Genomic DNA, 7,862 nt, shown 5'->3' on the forward strand with positions numbered 1-7,862 from the left:
ATTTTTGCATAAGTGTGTTTGTTTAACTATTAAGTTTTCTTTTATCATTTTTACTCATGAGTACCTTACTTAGACCGTTCCTCCTGAACATTCTTAAACCACTTCAACGTGTCAAAACTCATCTCAAACGGCAGATTCAATTTTGTAAAACACATCGCATTTGGGCTCTACAGCCACCAGAGTTAGTAGCCTATGTTGAGGGTTTAGAAAGCCAACTCAGAGACATTGAGAGAAGTGTTTACGACATCCAGTTGGAGCTTGAGGTAAATTCAATAAGAGGACGATTTTAATTTTCTTTGTGTGTTTTAATTTATTTTTTCTGTTTGAGTGCTTTAGTTTGTTACCCCGGTGAAGTGGCGGATAACGGTACTCCGTGATAATCAAGTCGGTTACTTCAGTTTCCCATAATAACTGATATTCTGAGGTGAAGGTATGGACAGAAACGAGATTCTAGCGAAGCTTCACAAGCGATTCCCTTCACTTCCTCAGAATGCCCTCCTTACGATCTATAAAGCTCGGTCCGAACGCATGCGATTACTCATGAGGAATAACATACCTGCTGATATCCGTTGGTTAATTGAGGCAAAAGTACGATCGGCGGGTGAGTTACCTCCAAAATTTATTGCATACATGCCTGGTTGTGGTAAAGGAAATTATGCAAGAAAACGACGAGCTCGAAGAATTTCTGTCGCTTGTCATAAGTGTGCCAGAATGAGTTGCAATAAAAACCCATGTTCTTTAGGAATGGTGTCTGATAACAGGGAAGATAAGATTCAATTCATTAGGGATGGCTTGAATAAGGAGTCATTGGATGATATCCTTTTGTCTCTTGAAACGCATCCCAGTGGATATGTGCAAGGAGCGATTCTCCAGTTATGGCCATTATTCCAGAAAGAGCATGCACGATATAGTCTTGGGAATCTGACTATAAACGACCCTGTTTGCCAGTTTATAAGAAAACTGGATAGGAAGCCTATCCTCGACCCATAGAGGGCGTTCAAGCCGTTTCTGGACGTAAAACCAGAGGAAGATGTGAGCCACAGTCGCAACTACCTGTAAATATCCTTTTACTTTACTGTTATTTTTGTTTTATTGTGTGCATTATTGTCTTTAATAATTTTATTACTGTTATTACTGTTTACTTTTTCCTTTTTACTGTTTCCTTTTTGACTCGCGAGCCACGTGCTTTACGCGTTATTTGACACTGACATATTACCTCATACACAACCATGACCCACTATCACCAAGACTCTTAAATGTGATATCTTTTGTCAAGCACTCACAAATTATTTTTTAGAAGTATCGCAATGGCAGCTACTCCCAATAGACAATTCAAGAACATTTGTGTGCTTTCCGGTTTTACCTATGGCAAACATAAAGAGTTCGTTGAGGCAGCCATAGATCTTGGTCGAAGCATAGTAGCGAGAAAATTACACTTGGTGTATGGAGGAGGTAACCGAGGGTTATCCAAAATGGTCTCAGAAGCAGCTTTTATCAGAGGAAGTCAAGTGTTAGGCATCATCCCAAGAGCCCTAAAACCTTTGGGCAGTTCGTCTGACTCATCAACTGGAGAAGAGTTAGTCGTCTCAGGTATGCAAGAAAGAATAACTGAAATGCTTAATCATGCTGATGCTTTTATTTTCCTTCCAGGAGATCTTGCAACACTAGAGGCACTTATCACGCTAGCATCTTGGGCCCATCTGCACATCCACCAGAAACCCATTGGTTTGTTAAATGTCAATAACTTTTATGATGGCTTTATCGCATTTCTTAACCATGCAATAAAAAACTATTTCATTCCCGCTAATGTGAAAAAACTCTTTATTTGTGCTCACACTGCTAATGAGCTACTTGATATGTTACAAGCTTATAAACCGGAGCCAGACCCCTGGACCTTTGTGTTGGAGCGCCCAAATAATGATGGTAACAGTAGCCGCAGTAAGAAGTACAAATTAGATTTAACTCTCCGCTTGTAAATATTGTTTTCTGTGTTACACCACCCAGGTGATGTCTTCTAAACTCTACTTCTTTCATTTCAAACATTGAGGACAATGTTTCGTTCTGGTTGGGGGGAGGGAATAGTCGACAATTGTGGAATTTTGGTTAAGTTTTTACTAATTTTTGTTGTAGAAACTAACTGTTGCTAACTTTTTGTGTCGAAGATGGCTGAATATAGAGTGTAGTGACTCTAGAAACGCATCTTCATCGTAAAAAAAAAATTAAAAAACTAAAAAAAAAAATTTCAAACATTTTCTTTTTCTTTATTATGTTTTTATGTTTATTTTTCTTCTTTTTAATTTCTCCTCTATAAATATACATTTTCCAACTTGTGAGTCGAAGATGGCTGAATATGGAGTGTAGTTCCTCTAGAAACGCATCTTCTTTAAAATAAAAAAAAATTTTCGTTTTCTATAATTTTATGTGTAACTTTTCTAATTAGTTTTTATGCATCATTTTCACATTTCTGCATGCATATTTTCCTTTCATGTTTAGAATAGGTTGGGGGGTAGAATGTTGTTTAAAAAAAAAAAATTTGATTTGTTTTAACATTGGATGACATGATTAATTTCAAATTTTAGTATTTGTATTATCTTTGGCCTTAAGTGATGCTACATTATGTTTGCTACTCTACATGTTGATGTCGGAGACAAATATGCGTTGCTTGAAGGAATGAACATGTCATAATAAGTACCAAGTGAGTTTTTGAGCCTATTATTTTTCTTGGAGAATAACCCTTTTGCCCATTCTTTATATAGCTTAACAGTTTATTATTTTATATACGATCTTTAGATTTCTTTTGAGTTAACCCTTAAAAAAAAAAAAATGTGTGTTGCTACATTGGGAGGCCCATCTAACTAGTAGATATGGATGATTATTTAGAGCCCTAAAAGACGATGGAAAGGCCATCTTTGTCCCGTTTGAGCCTTTTTAGCCATCCCTTTTGTGATATATCCATAGTTAACCCTTTTGAGCCTTTAAAAAAAAAAAAAACTTTTTCTTTGTCAACTTATCATCTTGACTCACTCCGATTTGGAGTATTACCCAATATCTTATAAGTTCCATCACCTATTTATGTTTGAGAAAAATATAAATAATTATTTTGTTCAGTGAAGTTATGCCAAAAAAAAAACAAAAAACAAAAAAAAAAGTTGTTGTTTCAAAAGAATAAAAATAAAAATAATAGGTGAAATCCACCTTGTAACTTCCAAAAAAAAAAAAAAAATCCCTGCATTTTTCTCAAACATACACTTTGTTTTCCTTATTTCCCTTCTTTGTTAACCATGTCCCTAGCCTACGTTACGTCCTAATAAAAGTCCTTCTTGATTTTAGGGAACTATAGTTTGAAGTAGAAGCTAGTTATATGGGCTAAAAAGATGTAGTGATGCATAATCACAAAAAAAAAAAAAAAGATAAATAAAGTGGGTTGACTAACATTTTATTTGACTTGAGATCGTATTATTTCTAAGCTGAGGGCATATTTATTTCATCTTGGTGAGAGCATGTGATATCACTTCTTTATTATTTTCTCTCTCAATTACCATTCATTGGAGTGACTATTTTTATTGGGTTTAATTTATTTGTGAGAGTGTCACTACTTCTAGTGAGATTTTGGGGTTTGACATGTCATTCTTGAAAGTAGCTATAACAAAGTCTACTGGGCTAATTCATGTAGATGGTTGATGTGGGTGTGATGTTGCTTTAGACTGGAGATAATGCTTATACTTTTATTTGATTGCTATCATTAATCTGATTGAATAAACACGAGTGTTTCTAAAAAAAAAAAAATCATTTTGAATTTGAATTTTGTTTTCGCTTTATTTGCTAGGGACTAGCAATAAGCTGGTTGGGGGGTGTGTTGAATGTTAGAAAATGCATATTTATAAAGGAGAAAACCGTCATTTTACATTTTAAGTCTTACTAACAACCCTTACTTTTATGTATTTAACCTTCTTGTGATTTAATTACATGTGTTTTATTTTAATTAAGTATTTTATGTATTTTAGGGGCATTATAGTCATTTCACAATAAAGGAGAAATCAGACGGCAAAACGGACATCACTTTTAAACTCAGGACGGTCAAAAACCTTAGGAGGAGCATAAAAGGAAAAATGGCACTATTCACATGTACGGTACTATTCACGTGTACGGTACTGTCTACGTTACTGTTCACGACACTGTTCACATAGACGGATGATGACGTGGCATTGACCGATGATGTGTCATTGACTGATGAGGTGTCACGATCCTGTTGGACTAAAATTCTTATGTACTGTTGATGGTGACGTGGCAGCATATCAGTGGACGAAAAATCTCGTGTACGGTGCATGCATCACACAGGATTATTTTCAACCAAACCGCGTTACTGTTCATCCGGGTCAAACCGCGTTACTGTTCAAAGTCGGATCAAACCGTGTTACTGTTCATCCGCGTGGTCAAACCGTGGACTGTTGACTGATGACGTGGCGCAATCCTGAGCGTCCAAACTGTTTTTAATCCGATGGCCATGATTTACTCCATGTATCTATAAAAAGGGAGCCTCTCCCCCCTAATTTGATATCTCTGAATCCATTTTTGGGATCCATTTTCTGTAATTCCCTCTCCATCTTGTATTTTCTTCGTATTTTAATAAATTCCCATTTTGCCCCTAGTTCAACTATGAGTGGCTAATTTTCTTTCAAGCTTGGGTTGAAGGTGAAGTCTCAACATGTGTCATGGGCTTAATTTGGTAAATTAATTTTCTCTTCCCCTCTAATTTTTGTGGATGTTTTGACTTCTCGTCGACAAATAATAATAGTCTTGTCTAGATACCGCCTTGGTTACACCGGCTCTCTAGTATAAGGTTATTATTATTTGGCACGATAAGCCCTTAGCACCATATTGATTAGAGCGTGGTTCATGAGGTGTGGATTCCCCCCTCATGATTTAATTGGCATTAATACGGATTATTTAGCCCATGATGCATGTTGATACGGATCCAGATACCCAAGTACGTCATTTCAATAGAATTATCTTCAATTTATTCTCGCCATTGCAATTCCAATTTTAGAATTTATTCTCGCCATTTTAATTTAAGTTTTAGTATATACCAAACCATTTCCACCATAAATCCAACAACCCATTTACAAAATTAATTCTATACACAATTAAAATCCACCTCCTCGTGGGATCGACACTCGTCACCATAGATCTATACTACAATAGATTCGTGCGCTTGCGAGTACATTAAAATTTACACAACAGTCACTCTAGTGGGTATCAATTCATTATCGGCATTCGTAACTACTGTGACTCCTGACTTTTTAGGGACAACTTGTACAGGACTGACCCATGAACTATCAGAAATTGGGTAAATAATACGTGGATCTAATAGTTTAAGGACTTCAGTTCTAACAACTTCTTTCATGTTAGGATTTAACCGATGTTGCATTTTCCTAGTAAATTTAGCATTTTCATCAAGATAAATGTAATGCATGCAGTCTACTGTGTTTATACCTTTTATGTCTGCTATAGTCCATCTTAATGCTCCTTTGTGCTCTTTTAAAACATCCAGCAACTTACCTTTTTGTTCGTCGTTTAGGGATGATGAGATGATTACCGGTAGCGTGCTTTCTTCTCCCAAAAACGCATATTCTAATGTGTTGGGTAATGGTTTGAGCTCGAGTTTTGGTGGTGATTCTGATGATGGGATAAGTTTCTCTCTGATGGTGCTAGTTGTTCAACTCTTGACTTCCATTTATTAGTGTCCATGGATAGTGCTGAGTCAATTAGGGTTTGACCTCATCGACTGATATGTCAATATCAAAATCAAAACCAAAGTAAGTTAAACATGTTTGTAAAGGATTATCACTAAGGTTTGAAACAAAAGTGTCATCAACTAATGCTTCAATTAAATCCACATCAACAATTCCACCATCTGTATTATGAGGTTGTTTGGCAATGTTGAAGATGTTCAGCTCCATAGTCATGTTGCCGAAGGACAACTGTATATTTCCAGTCTTGCATTGAATATGAGCATCCGCAGTTGCCAAGAAAGGTCGGCCTAGAATAATGAGGATGTGCTTCCTTGAGTCCTGTATTGGTTGAGTGTCAATTACAATGAAATCAACAAGAAAATAAAACTTGTCTACCTGGATAAGCACGTCCTCCACAATACCATGAGATATTTTCATGGACCGATCTGCAAGCTATAACACCACTGGAGTTGGGTGTAATTCTCCCAGTCCAAGTTTCACAAATACTGAATAAGGCAACAGATTTACACTAGCTCCTAAATCCAACAAATCATTCTCAATTGTGTGGTTCCCTATGCTACATGAGATAGTGGGGGAGCCTAGGCCTTTGCATTTTAAAGGAATTTTGTGTTGGAGTATAGAACTAACGTTTTCTGTTAAAAATTTCTTCTTTTGAACATAAATATTTCTCTTTTTAGTACAAAGGTTTTTAAGAAACTTGGCATAAGATGGAACTTGTTTAATAGCATCAAGCAAAGGGGTGTTAACACTTACCCGTTTGAAGATTTCAAGAATCTCACCTGTAGACTTTCCTTTCTTTCCTTTAGCTAACCTTTGAGGAAATAGAGCTTTGGGAATGTATTCTCGTAGGTTAGTTTCTTCTTTCTCCTCCAATAGTGAGTCCTCAACATTCACAAGTACAACTTGATTTTCTTTTGTCACCGGTATCTCCATATTGTTGTCGACTTCTTTTATTTTTTGCAAGGTCATGACGGCTTTAACCTCTCCATGCTGCTGTGGTGAATTGGTAGTTGCTTCATGTACTCCTTTAGGATTAGGCACTGGTTGACTTGGAAATTTACTTTTCTCAACAGTCATTACCAAGGTCTGAACTGAAGAAGCAAGTTGTCCCACCATCTTCTCAAGGCTTGAAACTGATTGGGCTTGTGAGTTAAAGCCTGCTCTCAACTCATTTCGTAGTCCATCAATGGTGCGGTTCTGTTGCTCAATCGTGGAGTGAGTAAGATTCTTGAGATTCTGGAATGAATCCTCCCATGGTCTGGGTTGAGAGTAGTTCTGGTTTTGATTGTATGGTCTAAATGGTGGCTGAGAGACTTGAAAAACTTGAGGAATTTATTGTATTGGTGGAGCTGAAGCTGCTGGTTCATTCTGTTAGAATCCTTGAGACCATGAAAAATTGGGATGGTCTCTCCATCCAGGATTATATGTATTGGAGTATGGGTGTAATTTGATGGTTTTCTCATTACACCTATGGCATTGGTTTGATCAGAGTTTGAGTCATGATCATGTGGCTCTGTTGATGTAGCAATCGTTAACGATACTATTTGTCAAGAGAGACCTTCAACCATCTCCTTGACTTCTTTGATTCCCGAAATTGACTTGCCAATGTGAACCTCATTTACTCCCTTAATTCTTCTAGTACTCCTGAGCGAACAACTCCGTTGTTAGGAATTATCCACTTGTCGCTGGAAGAATTCCCAACTCTCTGATGCACTTTTTGAAATTAGCTCTCCTCCACTTGTTGCCATTAGCCATTCTTGCACATTCGGCAATAATCCCTCCAAAAAGTATTGGCATTGATGCCATTTCTCGTACCCATGATGTGGACACTTCAAGAGTAGGCCATTGAATCGCTCTCATGTTTCGAAAAACTGCTCGTCCTCTCTTTGGGTAAATTCTGAGATTTCCCTGCAAATAGCATTGGTTTTATACACTGAGAAGTATTTATTCAAAAATTTAGTTACCATTTGTTCCCATGATGTAATGCTATTAGCAGGCAATGTATTAAGCCATGAATGAGCTCCATCCTTTAAAGAAAATGGGAATAATCAAAGTTTAACATCATCATCTGAAAAATTCTCATATTTAAATGTGTGACACACAGCATGA

The sequence above is a fragment of the Citrus clementina genome, unplaced genomic scaffold (assembly GCF_000493195.1).
Source record: "Citrus clementina cultivar Clemenules unplaced genomic scaffold, Citrus_clementina_v1.0 scaffold_3, whole genome shotgun sequence".
NCBI classification, from domain to species: domain Eukaryota; kingdom Viridiplantae; phylum Streptophyta; class Magnoliopsida; order Sapindales; family Rutaceae; genus Citrus; species Citrus x clementina.